Source organism: Mirounga leonina, unplaced genomic scaffold (assembly GCF_011800145.1).
Source record: "Mirounga leonina isolate KUSES-001 unplaced genomic scaffold, KU_Mleo_1.0 Mir_197, whole genome shotgun sequence".
Lineage (NCBI taxonomy): Eukaryota > Metazoa > Chordata > Mammalia > Carnivora > Phocidae > Mirounga > Mirounga leonina.
In genome coordinates, this window is record NW_023270494.1 from 13,016,631 (window position 1) to 13,031,700 (window position 15,070).

General features: G+C 53.6%; 1 protein-coding gene and 1 long non-coding RNA gene across 3 annotated transcripts in view; one reads left to right on the top strand and one right to left on the bottom strand.

The window, feature by feature from the left end:
* The window catches only part of CACNG4 (calcium voltage-gated channel auxiliary subunit gamma 4), a 56,098-nt gene that overhangs the window by 14,740 nt on the left and 26,288 nt on the right, over positions 1 to 15,070 (top strand). The window lies entirely within an intron of this gene.
* Positions 4,406 to 15,070, bottom strand: part of LOC118024351 — a 52,987-nt gene continuing 42,322 nt past the window's right edge. For both annotated transcript variants that reach the window (XR_004683094.1, XR_004683090.1), the window contains exon 7: positions 4,406 to 8,868. This is a non-coding gene — a long non-coding RNA (uncharacterized LOC118024351). The remainder of the gene's footprint in view (positions 8,869 to 15,070) is intronic.

Genomic DNA, 15,070 nt, shown 5'->3' on the forward strand with positions numbered 1-15,070 from the left:
CCAAACTGACCACAAAAGTAAATGAAAAGAAAATAAAACCCAGATAGACGCTCCTACACACTTTTCTCCCATATGTAAAACTAAGTACTTCATATAAAAGCTGCATCATGAAATGTTCCTTTGGGGGAATTTTTCTGCCTGAGCCAGACTGGCCCACGTTTCTCGAAATAGGAAATCCAGTGAAGTTTGAACAGAAATTTCTTTCCTTTTTTTTTCCTTTTTTTTTCCTTTTCTTTTCCAAAAAATCTCATCTCCCTGTGGCAAGTTTACGCATGCTTTGTGGCACAAAAAAAAAAAAAAAAAAATCCTCAAATGCTTTAAAATAACGGGTTCTTCGGTCTCGGATTTTTTTCCATTGCCAATTCCGTTCGTGTAAATTCTTTAGAAAAAGGCTTTGCTTGGCGAATACTGGAGGAAAGGCAGTTCCCACTGTGACCTGGACCAGCACCACTTTGCCCTTCGGGGCAGTGAGTCAGTTGACCCTTCAGATGCCAGGTGATGCTGAGCTGTCAACGCCCAGGGGTCCTTGTGGCCAGATGCTCATTAGAGCTGCTTTCAGCGGGCCTTAGCGAAGACAGCCGTGCAGGCCGCCATGCAGAGGCAGACGTGAGGTCCCAAGCCCAGCGGCTGCGGTGGAGATGCCCAGTCTTACACTGGAGGGTTCTTCGTTGATGCCCATCAAAATCGCTGGGCCTCTGATGGTAATGTTTGTTCCTTCTCGTTCAGTCCTTCCCAAAGCTGAAAACAAAGCACTCATCTTCGCCCTTAAAAGCCCTTCATGTTCTGGCAAGTGGTGTTTATGTCCACCCTTAGTTCTCCCATCTCTGAAGGATCGGGAAGGAAATTTTCCTGTTTTGGTTGTTTTGTTTTTAAACCTGGTGGTTTTCTCTAGGCCATTTCTGGCTTTCAGTCAACCAGCCTTCGTAGGGTGCCTGTTGGTGCAAAGCACCCTGGGCAGGGGGTGGTGGGGAGGGGGGGAGCTGCAGGAGACCCTCCCCACTTCTCAGAGGTGGGTTGTTGAGTTGCCCACGAGCAGGTAGGTGCCCAGGCCAGCCCGCCCCGCCTGATGGTGCGCCCTTGTGCCCCAACACCCTCACCTGCTGATCCATCCCACACACCCCTGCCCACTTCTTTGCGTAGGGTCCAAATTACGAATATTTTTTTCTTTAAATAAGAGTGAATATCTAGTGAGCACTCACTGTGTATCAGGCACTAAATGTATTATTTCCAGAACCTTCCATATGGTATCTCATCATCATAACAGCTATGATTTAATGCTATTTAAGTAGTTATTTAATGACCATTGGTTAATCAGGTATATTACAGAGGGAGAAGGAGAGAGAGTGAGCTAACACTCACATGGCGCTTGCTATGTGCCAGGAACTGTCCCAAGCACTTAATTATATATTGATTTAGTTAATCCTCACCTGCCCCGTGAGGCAGGTACGATCACCACTTCTACTGTAGAGATGGGGAAACTGAGGGATGGAGAAATTAAGTTACCTGCCGCAGAGGCCCCAGAGTCGACAAGTGGTGACAACAGAATTCAGACTCAGGCAGTCTAGCTTCACATCACCTCCTCTTCATTTTCGAGCTACGACAGCGGTAACTACAACTTCTGAAAATCGCTAACGTGCAGGCACTTGGCGTGGGGCATCCCCTCCTTGCAGCACCGCACGAGCAACCCTACCCCTGTGGGGGGCGGAGATGCTAAGGCAGGCTCACCCGCCTGGACACAGGCCAACAGGTACACCCAGGCGTCTGCCTCCAAAACTCGCTTCCAGCTCTTTCTATAGCCCCATGCAAAAAAACTGTCCCCTGCCTGCCGCATGTCGAGAAAGAGGAGCAGGCTTAGTCGCCCTGAGGAGAGGCGGTCGGGTGGCTCTGTGTCCTGCAAATATCCCAAACTGTCCATAATGACACTAGGAACCTAAGGGCCCAAATGCAGGCTGCTGTGCTGCTGGTGGGGAGGGGGGCTGGATGACAAGAGAGAAGGATGTGTCCTACAGATACAGCTCCGCCGTTAGCAGCTGCTGGCTGTGAGCCAGGCTGGCTCGGCAGGCTTCTCGGAAGAGGTGGGCACAGCATCGTGACCAGAACAGAGCACGATGCTGGGCTCTGAGTCTGACTCATGCAGCCCAGAGAGGAAAGATTCTGCTGTCAGACTGAAGGCAGCTCTTAAGATTGGGGGCTCTTGGCAGAGAAGGTGAAATGCATTCAGCTCAAGACAGCTCCTTGAAGGAGGCATTAACCATACACTTCAAACCCCCAGAACCCACGTTTTGCAGGGGATGCCACCTGACAGTACACTTTCACACCCAGATCCCAGGTGTTGGCATTCACGTGCTCATTCCCAGCTCACGAAAAGCACATAGAAGAACAGAGTCTGATCATACCGTATGCTTCCATTCCTATCAAGTTCAAATGTAGGCAGGACTAATCCAGGGCGATGGAAGTCAGCAGCATGGCTCCCCTTTGCGGAGAACCGACTGGAACAGGGCAAGAGGGAGCCCCCGGGCATGTGTGGGACCACGTTCTATATCCTGATCTGGCCGGTAGTTGCATCAATGTAGAGATACGTTCATCGAGCTGCTCTCTGTGTATCATCCTCAATAAAAGTTAAAAACAGGGCGCCTGGGTGGCTCAGTTGGTTAAGCGACTGCCTTCGGCTCAGGTCATGATCCTGGAGTCCCGGGATCGAGTCCCACATCGGGCTCCCTGCTCGGCAGGGAGTCTGCTTCTCCCTCTGACCCTCCCCCCTCTCATGTGCTTTCTCTCTCTCTCTCACTCTCTCTCTAATAAATAAAAAATTAAAAAAAAAAAAGTTAAAAACAGACAGGGGCACCTGGGTGGCTCAGTCAGTTGAGCGTCTGACTCTTGGCTTAGGCTCAGGTCGGGGTCTCAGAGTCGTGGGATCGAGCCCCAAGTCGGGCTCTGTGCTCAGCACTGAGTCTGCTTGATATTTTCTTTCTCTGCCTCTGCCCCTCCCCACGACTTGTGCTCACTCTCTCTCTCTCTAAAAGAAATAAATCTTTAAAAAAAAAAAAAAAACTTAGAAACAGACAAATACAGGTCTGGGGTGACAAAGGCCCCCAGGTGGCCTGTCACCAGTCCTCACCTGCCGCCATCGATCCCCACCTGCTGGCCCATGTTTTCTTCAATTCTAGTCAATCCTTCAAATACTCATTGGGAATGTGGGCACCTAGCCTGTGCTAAGTTCTGAGGACTCAGTGATTCGGTTCATTTATTCTTCCCTTCAGCCATGATTTTTGCATCCAGCCTTTTGGGACCGCTGCTCGGCCGGCTAGAGGAAAAAGACTTTCCTGTATCAGCGGGTGGCGTGATTGGGAGCTGACGAGACCTCCCGCTTGTGCATGCCTCCTGAGCCGTAGTCTCTCACGGAACTCTCTCCACCCCACAGGGACGTGGGTTCTGTCGGCCTCAGACGGTAGAACTGGGGAGGCAGAGTTTGAACTTGCATTGTGCACTCTTCTGGTCACGATGCTCTACCCACCTCCTCTGAGGGGAGTCTGAGCCCACCCCAGGGCTGCTCTGGTTATTGGGCCCGAGTATGTGCGGGCGACCAGCTGAGTGCCCGTCTCACCCCACACAGGCCTCGTCCTTATGGAGATGCTCGCCTAAGCCCAGCGCACCTGCTGAGGAGGGGCCAGTCCTAAGCGTAGCAGAAGCTTGGCATGTTTTGGATGAGGAAGGTCTGGCCCAAGGGCCAAGAATGACCTTGCTTCTCTGAAACCGTTCTTGCTCCCAGCCAGGCAACTGTGATTCTCAGAGACCTCTCGTCACCCTGCCTGGGGGAGCCCTCATCCCGCCCCGTGCGCCCCCAGTGACCCGCCAGCATTTCTGAGTCTTGATTCAAATCCATCAAATATTTACTGAGAATTTAAAAACCAGACCCCAGACTGAGTCCTGGACACTCAGGTTATTCATTCATTCAGCATACTCATTCACTGAGTGCCTGCTACCTAACCAAGCAGTGTTCTAGGTGATGGGGGAAGTTTCCTTCACAGCCGTGAGGAAAACAGACAGTGATTCACATAATGATTATATGGTGTCAGAGGACAATAAGCAAGAAAAATCAAGAGAGTGGCCGGGGAGGGCCCCCCTGGGAGGAGGCATTTGAGTAGCCTGGAGGAGGTGAGGAGGTGAGCTTTGGGGAGGTCTCAGGGACAGTCGTGTGGAGCAGAGGGGACAAGTGTCACAGCCCTGTTCGAGCTTGTCTGAGGCCTTAGTGGGTAGAGCAGGGAGAAGGAGATGTCGGTCAGAGAGGGGACCATGGCCACCAGTAAGGACTTGGCCTTTTACTCTGAAGGAAGAAGCACTGGAGAGCACGAGGCAGAGGTCTGACAGGTTCTCACCTGAGTTCCAACAGGATACCCATGGCTACCATGTTGAATTATGTGGGGACTGCCCTTGGCTGGCTCCTAAGTGGGTGGAGAATTCCGGAGAAGCCTGACCTCTGTCAGCCTGCGGAAGTCAGGGAAGGCTGCCCAGAGACGGTGACATTGGCTGTGTCTTGCAGAATGTGTAAGAGTCTGCAGTCAGGGGGAACTGACCCTACAGAGAGAGGCACATGCCTTCATTCATTCACCCATTCATTCACTCCTCAACAGACATTTTATTGAGCCATCTGGGTGAAAAATAGAGTTCTGCCCTAGTCCTAGAGGAAATGAGTGCCCAGTAGGGAGAGCAGAGACAGAGAGACCGCCAAATCCATTACAGCTCCGTGTGGAAGTGTGATGGTAAATGCATCTTCCAGGAGCTGTAGTCCCACAGGTTGGGGAGAGGGAGACCCTTCGAGGCATAGTGTGTGGACATAGGCGTCTTTCTAGGCAATGGGTCATCTGAGCCCATTTTGAGAGGTGAACATGAGTTCGTTAAGAAAATGAGAAGAAGAGGGTTCTAGGCAGAGTACCAGCATGGCCAAGGTACAAAGCAGGTGTCCAGGCCCTCAGACATTCCGCAATAACTGAGTGCCGACCACGTCCCAGGTCCCGAGCGAGCCACTGTGGATGCACAGAACACAGGGTGTCTTCTGGAATGCTGAAGAAATTTGGGACCACTGAAACAAAAGGTCCAGTAGGAGAGGAGGCCCGGGAGCTGGGGTTGGGGAGAAAGGCAGGGCCGGAGCTTAGAGTCCTTCACACCGTGCTCAGAGCCTGCATCTGGCCCTCCTGGCAAGAGTTGCTAGTGAAGCGTTCCACTGGGGGTGGCATCCAGGTTCTGACTCGTGTCTTGAGAGCTCACTATGGCTCTCCTACAGAGGATGGAGCAGGGCTGGAGGCACCGAGACCTGCTAGGAAAATACTGGAAAAGGCCTGACCGGGGCGATGGGCCCTGGATTAGGACAGTGAGATGGAGCAGAGAGAGAGTGGATATGAGATCCACCTTGGAGACAGACTGGATGTGGGGATACAGAGGGGAGTCCATCACGGCGGGGGGTGGGGGGAGGGGCGAGTGGCACCGTACCAAGCAAGACAGGACACCTGGGAAGAGCAGCAGGCTTTGTGAGTGGGGCTGCCGAGGACAGCTCCAGGCCAGAGCCCAGGCGCATGCAGAGAACAACAGGGCCTTTACAGGTCAGATCAAACTCTACAAGGCTCTGGTGTCTTAGCTCCTTTCTTCACTATTTAACTCTCCCCATTTTGCAGATGAGGAGACCAAGGCCCAGCAAGTTGCAGTGAGTGTCCCAAGTGGCAGGGCATGTAAGCAGCAGAGCTGGCCCAGGAATTTGCACAGAGGCAGTCTGGCTCTGGGTATCACGCTCCTGGCCTCCACACTGAGAGGCCACCCTAGGGAGGTCCCCAGCCCCTGGATGCAGCAGAGAGCCGGGAACATCTCCGGGGTGCTGTGAAGAGCCACGCAGGCTGGTACCTATTTCTCAGCAGGACATGGGTAGCTCTGTACTCCAAGATCCCGCAGGTGTGACCCCAGCTCTGTTTCCTGGAAGACCCCCCTGTGGCACCTGCCCCCCCACCCAGCCCTAGTCATGTCTACATCCCTGCAGCAGAGAGAACATTGCTGCTCGCTTACTGTCTAGAGACCCCTCGCTATCAACCCTCTAGAGTTAAGCCCTGGCAGACCCAGCACAGAGGCGAGCATGCTTCTGCAGTATGAATGAGCCTCGAAAACATGGGCAGTGAAAGAAGGCAGCCACAAAAGCTAGGGCCTCCATAACAAAGTGCCACACAGTGGGAGGCTTGAACACCAGAAATTCATCATCTCACCGTTCTGGAGGCCGGAGTCCAAGATCAAGTTGGGGGCAGGATTGGTTCCTTCTGCCCATGTGAGGGAGAATCTGTTCCGTGCTTCCCCCACCCAGCTTCTGCTGGCGGTCTGTGGTGTTCCTTGGCTGGTACACCTCTGTCTTCATCGTCTTGTGGCATTCTCCCCATGAGCGTGTGTCTGTGTTAAATCTTCCCTTCCTATAAAGACATCAGTCCTATCAAATTGGGGCCCACCGTAATGGCCTTCTGAGCTGTATCTGCGGTGGCTCTTTCCAAACAAGGTCACATTCTGAGATCCTGGGGGGTTAGAACTTGAACATATGAATTTGAGGAAGGGGGGACACAGTTCAACTCTTCACAGCCTCACACTGTATTATTCCGTTTATACGAAGTGTCCAACATACTCATGGAAACAGGAAGCAGATTAATGGTTGCCAAGAGCTCAGGGGAACGGGGGCAACTGCTTAATGGGTTCGGGTTTCCATTTAGGATGATAAAAATATTCTAGAACTAGGAAACAGGTTTAGGAAGACTAGGCAACTTGGCTGAGCCCAGAGAGCTACTAAGGGGTTGAAATGAGGTTTGTACCAAAGCTTGTGTTCTTTCAATTACAACGGGGTTGAAATGGAGGTTTCTCCTTGGGCAAGTTGGCTGAGTTCTCTGAGCCTCATCTTCTTTGTCTACAAGATGGAATCGATTGAGCCTCCTCCTTCTCTACCCATGTGAGAATTCAAGGAGATAATGCATGAAAGAATCACTGCCACCTTCTATGTGCTTAATAAATGGTGGTTGTCATTATTCTATCAGTCTGGGTCCATCCCCGAAAAACAAAAGCCTCTCTCTGTCATTCAGACTGAGGAAATTTAATAAAGGGAGTTGATTTTCCAGGTGAGAGAAGAGCTGAGAAGCCAAACAGGGGAATCATGAGGCACCCAGACGTGAGCGACAAGAGGAAGCCCCTTCCAGCCCTGCAGTGAAATGAGACAAGAGGAGGTGGTTTTGCCAGAGGCCAGCCCATCCAGCAAGTGCTTGGATTGTGGCGGAAGCTGGGACCACAAAGGGAAGGACTTTCCAGAAGGAACTGGACCCCCAGAGGAGATGCAGTAGCCTCCACCAACACTGTCCAAGGAAGAGAGGGTGAAACACCCCGACTTCTCCCTTCCTTGTACCTTCTCATGTTCCATCAGAGCCTCCTATTGGCCAAAACTGCCCACAAGCCACGGGCAAGGGAGCCTGGGAAGTGTAGTTCCCTGGGATACAGGGGTACCCCCAGCTGCCTGGGTGGGTGGTGAGGCATGTTGGTCTGTGTGTGTTGGTTCACGTATGACACCTGCCTGTTGCGATCGGATGTGCCCCTGGTCTGTGCGGGCCACCGGTCTGCACCGAGGGAGAAAGCAAGAGTTGCACCCCATGGCTCTGTGTGAGTCTTGTGGCTATGTGTAGCCACACATGCATGGTGACATGCAACCCCACACGGTATGGCCACAGGGTCTTCAGCCCAAGAGGACACGGTGGACCGTGTGAGTCCCCATGCACTGGCGCCTGGAAGCCTCTGCAGCTGCATCTGTCGGGAGCTCATCCCTTCCTGTTGCCGGGACAGAAGATCCACGTTGGATCACAAGCATCAGGGCTCAGAGTGGCTCAGCCGATCTGGTCAGCGGAGCCACTGGGCAGGTGCACCTTCCTCCTCCACTGCCCTCAGTGAGAGAGAGGATAGAGGAGCTGGCAAGAGAGAAGGCCCCAGAAACTGCAGCACCAGCTTTTCTTTGAAGTGAGGAAGCAGCCTTTACTGTTTTCCTGAGAAATCCAGGGATCTTGTGGCATCTGCCTATCGACCCCACACGAAGCCTGGCCTCCTGCCGGGCCGGCCTCCTGCACCGGCCCCCATGCTTCCGGTCACCTCCATCATTCATTGGGCTCTTGCACCTGAGCAGCGCCTAGTCTCTGGGGCTCTCCAGAGAGCCCCGAGGATACAGGACATCGATGCGGGCTGCCTCCCTCAGGCCAGAGCATGGCAGAAATCCGTTGGCAGAGGCTTCCCATTTCTGGTTCCATCCTATGCAAGGCATTGAAACGGCTGGAGAGTTGGGTAAGAGGAGGGGAGGGTGAGGGTCTTTACCACTGGGGTGTGATGTGAGTTGCATTGTGCCCCCCAAAAAGATATGCCAAAGTCCTCACCCTGGTATCTGTAAATGGGACCTTATATAGAAATGGGGCCTTTTCAGATGTAATCAAGTCAAGATGAGGTCCCACTCCATAGCCTGGGTCCTCGGAAGAAGATGAGAGCCACGCACAGGGAGCAGGTCCCGTGGAGGCAGAGATTGAAGTGTCGTAGCCGAGGATCGCAGGCAAACGCCGGAAGCGAGGAGAACGGCCTGGAACAGATTCTTCCCTCGGTCTTTCAGAGAACGCAGAGCCCTGTTGACTCTTTGGTTTTGGACTTCTGGCCTCCAGAACTATGAGAGAATCAATCTCTTTTGTTTTAAGTCCTCCTTGTTTGTTGTGCTCTGGGACGGAGGGCCTGGGAAGCGAATCCAGGGAAATTAATTCAGCCTTGCCAATAACCACCGAATGAGCCAGCCTCCCGAAGCCTTTCTGGCATCATGCTCCAAGAGCGGGTAACCTGAAATAAAAGATATGTGACTTTTTAGCCACTGTGTGTTGAGAACGCACTTTGCAGGCTGAGAAGGAGTCTGCATCCCCTCATCGAACCCTCCCACCAGCCCTCTGACGTCGGGACGGTTAATTGTCCTCGTTTACAATTGAGGAAACTGATTCGCAGAGAGCTGAAATAATTTTTCCAAGGCAACGTGAATATTTTTATTTCTTTCTGGGTCAATGGCTATTTTCAAGACTGGACTGAGCTACTGAAGGCTACACGGACTTGTTTAGATGAGAAACCTATTAGTTTGCGAGGCTTTTCTTAACAAGGTACCACAAGCTCAGTGGCTTGCAACAACACAGATTTATGACCTCACAGTTTCTGTGGATCGGGAGTCGGGGCCAGCCTGGCGATATCCCCTGCTCGTGGGGTCTCCCCAGGCTGCACTCAAGGTGTCAGCCGGACGGCATTCCTTTCTGGAGCCTGGGGTTCTCTTCTGAGCTCACTGGTTGCTGGCAGAATTGGTTTCTGTTCTCTTGCTAGCCATCAGCCCCTTGCTAGCCATCAGCCTGGGGCCTCTCAGCCCTGAGGGGTGCCCACAGCTCCTTGCCACACGGCCCCATTGGTGGTTCACAACATGCCAATGTGCTTCCTTCCAGACCAGCAGGAACGTGTCTCTGACTTCGCCCCCTCCAGCCTGCCACAGTGGGGTTTTATATAATGTAATTTCCTCATCAAATTCACAGGTTCCTCCCACACTCAAGGGGAGCACGCCCGGGTGGGGTGGGGGTGGGGGGCATTCCAGAAACTGTGTTAGGACTCTGCCTACCAGGTTCAGAGGAACTTGACTCGGAGTCCTGGCTGTGTCCCTGACTTTAGGGTGTGACCTTGGGGAAATCTCTTGCATGCCCTTTAAATCAGAGTCTCCTTATTTATCAAGGATGGGCAATCATACCAGCCGCAGAGCACTGTGCGGAGGATTAGATGGGTTAGGCTGTCAAGCACGGCAGTTGCTAGGAGCTCAGGAAGTGGCAGCTTTGCAAGCGTGGTTCCCTCACAGAGGGAAACACGGGATGGGTGGTGTGCATGTGGGAGGCGCCTGGCCCTGGAGCCTGAAAGTGTGGCTGAGCTCCAGCCCCATCTCAGGCGGGGCTCAGCTGTCCCACAGTTTCTGCCTGCCCCTTCCCCTTCTCCTGAATGGTAAGCATCACTGCAGCTTTGCCTGGTGAAAGGTGATGAAATAAGATCCCCCAAACAAACAAACAAAATGCTTTGGAAAGGTCTTCCTCCCTATATAGTGTGAGGCATGGTTCCCTGTGCCCAGAGGTCAGATCCCATAGGAAGGGTCCCTGCCCCTCCTGGTGCTGAGCTGAGCTGTGGTGGGGGGCTGGGGGAGGGAGGAAGGTGCAGGCTGGGGGCAGATCTTTCTTCCTGTGGGATCACTTGTTGGTCCATTTGGCACCTTCAGCAAGTTCTGTCATGCCCCTCGTAAGAATCTCGTATGGACCAGGGTATTCTCGCTCAGGGAATGCACCTCCTTACCCAGCCCCCATGTACTAGCTCTGGATATGACCCGTCCCTTCCCAAGCACATACTGATGGTTCTTGGGTGCATGAAGAATCAGGAAAGTGTCTTGCCAACTGACGACCAGAAACCTTGTATGTTTAGGGCATAATGTGGCCCTGACGTTGAAAGGTATAGAAATCAGATATATGGAGGCACAGATGTGCAGGCTGAGCTTTTTTTTGCCACTTCAGAGGAGAATTCTGGGTTGGAATTCTGCTGTCTGCTCTGCATTTCCAGCCCCACCTCCCACCATGCCGGCTGGGATGACATGCGACCGTCCCCAGTGGGAGCCACTGCCCACCAAATTCCGTCCATCCTTCAAGAGTTATCTCAGAGGTGGTCTTCCCCATGAAACCTTAACCTCATCCATCCATCCATCTATCCATCCATCCATCCATCCATTCGCTCAACCTAGCACTCCCTGGAGCCTGATGTAGAGACCATAGGTCTGGCAGGGGGCTTCTTGAAAAGGTAACAGAGTGGGAGGGGGCTGTGGTGTTCACATCGCTTTCTCTGAGCAAGATCAGCCATGGGGCCTGGGCCGCCTGGGCTGGGTTAGCCCAAAGATGGACTTAATGTGATGCTTAAGAAGCCTCAGGTCCCTCCCTTGCACGGGCACTTCCTAGGCTTAATTTTGTGTGTTCTTTTTCTTTAGGAGGGTGTCTAATTGCACAAATTTCAGGGCCCAACAAAATCTAGATCTGTTCCTGATAGGGCTGTAGATATAAACATCACCCAAGCAGGACTTCCCAGGAAGATGGGGTCCCTGCCCGTGGGGGCACCGAGAGACCCTTTATGAAAGAAGGTACAGAGTCCCCGAATGTAAGTGCATCCCTCTGTGGGTAGCCCAATTTCCTCCAGCAGGTCTCCCTAAATCAAAGTATGGGGACAGAGACAGTGGGCTTCTCTCTCTGAAATAGAGCCCGTCTCCAGGGGTGGAACTGGGGGGTCCCTTCTGGTCTTAGAACTTCACTCTCCTCAGGCCAGTTACAGGTCCCCCAATAAGGATGGTGAGTTATGTTTCCTTTCCTCACTCTACTCTCTAGCTCCCCAGACAGTTGGAAAACACACTCATCAGACTGACCTTTCAGGCTCCAACCAGCGATCCCGATCTGTGTCAGCAAACACAGGGCCCTCCAAACCTGGCTGCCTCTGAGTTCCCCAAAGGAAATCCCAGACGCAACACCCACCCCCGCGCCCAACATTCCCACCCTGGCTCCGACTGGCTGTAAGAGACCTCATGCCTGGCCACCCTCCCCGCCTCACTCACCCGGAGGCCGGCTGGCTCGTGGTCGTGTGGGCCCGAGGCTCGCAGCACCATGTCAGGGCTCAACCTTTGCTGAGAGGTTCTCTCTCATTTATTAAGGAGCGGTGGCAGCAGCCCTGTGAATTAGGGCTCCGTTGGAGCCGTGGGCTCCAGAGCCTGGCAGGCAAGGCTGCTGGCTTCCAGGACTTTGGCATCTGCCACACTCTGTGTTGCCCCTGCCTACCTCTGTCCAACGTGCTTGTCTGCTCGAAGTACAGCATATGCATTTGGGGGCAGAAGGCAGCTTCTCACCCCTGCTGGGGCTGGTCTGGGCCCCTAGAACAGGTGCACTCCAGTCCATCTACCTTCTCCCCCATCGCCGTCCCCCCCACATGCCTGTGCCCTCGCTCGCGGGATGACACATTCTGTCATTCAGGGACAATAGTGTCTCAAGGCTGGGCAGATACACGCGGGGAAGGCACATCAGGCATGTGGCCAAGGACCTCTTGTGCTGTACCTAATCCTCCCCTTGGATGCAGGTGCTACAGTTATCCTGGCTGCTCGAAGCAGGAAAACAAGGCACAGAGGAGTTAAACAACTCACCAAAGAGGAACAGCCCCTAGCGGACTCAGCTGACTCCTAAACTGGCCCCCAGGTGGCCCAGTCCTGGTGACCACTAAGCTGGGTGTCACGTGAGTAAAAAGTGTGCACTTTGGAACCAGAGAGCTGAGTTCAAATCCTGGCCTCTCTGCTGCCTCTTGGAGTCTCAGTTTCCTTCTCTGTAAAATGGGGACAGGTGGTAAATCTAAGGGCCACGTGGCAGGGTGCCCACACAAAGTCACCCTCTGCTGCCCCTCCCCTCCTTCTTGGAGGCTGACTGGCGAGCAGGTCGTGAGCGAAGGAGTAACATCTCCGGGACGGGGATAGGAGTGAGGAATGGGGATGCCACAGCATTGACATGAGCTGGAGCTCCACGGGTTGGAATAATTTGCCACCTGGATCACCTAGCAATCCACGGCCTTGCGAACGTAGCTGGAGAAAGCCACCTTGCAACGTGTGAGAGACTCCGTCCAACATCTTTATTTCTCTTTAACAAATTTCCCCTGGGCCAGTTTCAACTCACGTTTATTCTGGTATCTCAAGGTATAAAGCCTCTCTAACTCAGAGCCATTAGATGTAACATACTCAGGCCTCCACAGACACGGTGCTGGCTCCTGGTCAGGGTCGCGCTGCTGACCCCGGTCATGGCACCTTGGTCCTGGCTGTGACTTAAAGTGCTGGAGATGGGCGTCCTGAGCTTCCATCCGCAGACAGGGCGAGGTCCAGCGGGGGATCTGGAGGCTGTGCTGTTCCTATGTCCAGATCCGGATTTCAGGATTTCAGTCGGGAGGAAAAATGGCTTCCTGAATAATGAAAGCTTTACCATCACACGGCGAGGGCTTCTCGCGGTGCCCAAGGAAGTGCGGACTTCCGAGCTCTGGCTGAGGAAGGTGCGGGGCAGGTGTCCCAAGGGCAGACGGCCGGCCGGCTCAGGCTCTCCCAGGCGTCGACCTGGCCAGGGTCTCAGGAGCCCACACCTCCCATTTGCCCGCATCTTCTCTGGATGGGCCAACGTGTCTTCTGAAACATCAAGACGAGGAGTTTACAGTAGCACGTGCTGTGTTGAAAGCGGGATCCAGACAGGCCTCTGGGTTTTTCCTTTTTCCCTTTTGTCCCTCCCTATTTACGAGGTGGCAGTTTTTACTCTGGTTTTAGAGTTGGTTAAAATGGAGCTAGTCTGGCAGCCGGTCACCCTGGGTCCCCGGCTGGGCAGCCCAAGGATTCGCCTCTAGATCAGTTGTATTTATCATATTACAATCGGCTCGTGCTTCCATGATTTGTTGACTTAGGAAGTCAACAGCGGCGCATTCCATTGGCATCTCGTGAACAAAGGCAATGCAGGACCTGCCAGTGCCTTTGGGCTTTGCGAGTGGGCATACCGTGCCTTTTCTGGGAATTTTCACCCACTGCTGGGCAAGACAGATGGGAGTGCCGAGCAGATGTTTCTCTCCACCTTTCCCATGTGGACGCGGAACCAGGGGACCAAGAGAGAACAGTGACACCCCCCGCCATGTCTCCAATCCCACAGAAACTCCCTTTGGAGAAGTTCAGTGCAATCCAACCACCATGGATCGAGCAGACCGGAATAGGACCTCCAGATTCAAAGATAAGTCTCAGACCTGGCCGTCTGGCTCAGGGAGGAGACCCGATTTAAATGCAAGGCGGGAAGCTACAGCAATAGGGGTGTGCACAGAACATTATATGGACTCAAAAAAGAAGGTGGCGGTGGGTCAAGGAAGGCTTCTTGGAAGGGGCAGCACCTGCCCTGATGACTTTTGGAAGTTCACAAGGAGAAAACTCCAGACAAGAGGGAAAGCCAGAACCAGAAGAGAGCTCAGAAGAGCACACCTGGAGTGAGGAATGCTGCACACAGCTCAGTGTTTTTGGAGGACGGGGCCAGCCATGAGACTCGCGGTCAGTGGGAACCAGCCCTTACTGGCCCGCATGCCCAAACTTTATCCTGCAGGAGGTAGAAAGTCACCGACGGTGCTGTGGCCAGTCCCGTGTCACCAGGCCACCCCAGCAGGTGATTCTGAGGGAGGCAGTGACAAGAATACCAGTTAAGAGAAAGGCCATGCAGACCCAGAGGAGGGCATGTCGTGTGAATGGAGGGGAGTGATGGGCCTGAGGCATCCTGCGGGGGTCACGTTGCAAGATCGGCTGGTGGATGGAATATAGGCAAGGGGACAAAGAGGGAAGAGACAGGGTGCCTTCCAGTGAGGACCTCCCAGAGGGTCGGGCAACACCACAGTGGGAGGAGGCGGAGGGTTACGAGGGGTGGGATGAGAGTTTAAGTATGAGCCATGCCATCCAGGTGGAGTTGTCCTCTTGGTTGGTCCCCTTGGGCCCCCAGCCCAGGACCTACAGAAGCTGGCGAGCGGGAGGTGCTCCTGAGATGGTCCAGGTAGCTCACGAAACATCCCAGCAGATGGGTTAGGACTCCCTCAGCCCTTGCATGGCCAGCAAGTGCCTGTATCCATGTACGTATTATATAGAGTCCATGCTGGTGGTAGAACCGGGGGTCTAAGCGCTCGGGCTCTGAAGGACGATTGCCTGGGTTCTAATTCCAGCTCTGCACTTAGGATTTGGGCAGCCCCGGGCACGTCACTTAACCCCTCAGGGCCTCAGTTTTCCCATCTGGAAAATGGGGTGGATGATAACGGCAGAACCCACGAGAGAGGGCTGTAGGAGGCCTCGATGAGTGAAGACATAAAGCGCTTAGGATGGAGAGAGCCTCAGTACGTGTTAGCTGCTCCTGGTGGTCGTCCTCATTGTAGCAATGGTGGCAGTTAGTGGGGGAGCAGCTGCTCC